Raw genomic sequence first — 201 nt, 5'->3', positions numbered from 1 at the left:
CAATCTGCCAATTCCTCTTCAACAAGGGGATTTGAAGAACCTGTGCTAGACCAAAATAAGTTTACTCTACCAGTTTCTTATAACTGTCTACAAAATTGCCAGTAAAGATGGAAAGACTTGGTATGTAAAAGAAGAGAAACATTAAATTGAAGATAAGTTTACTAGAAAGTGGAACAACTCTCTATCTTTGCTGTATTTAAA

At 33.3% G+C, this 201-nt stretch overlaps 1 protein-coding gene across 1 annotated transcript in view; it reads left to right on the top strand.

Moving 5' to 3' along the window:
• LOC119593394 (CCR4-NOT transcription complex subunit 1-like) overlaps positions 1-201 on the top strand; it is a gene marked incomplete in the record, with an annotated part of 36043 nt that overhangs the window by 17545 nt on the left and 18297 nt on the right.

The sequence above is a fragment of the Penaeus monodon genome, chromosome 32, assembly GCF_015228065.2.
Source record: "Penaeus monodon isolate SGIC_2016 chromosome 32, NSTDA_Pmon_1, whole genome shotgun sequence".
NCBI classification, from domain to species: domain Eukaryota; kingdom Metazoa; phylum Arthropoda; class Malacostraca; order Decapoda; family Penaeidae; genus Penaeus; species Penaeus monodon.
This window is presented reverse-complemented; position numbering and strand designations above follow the sequence as displayed.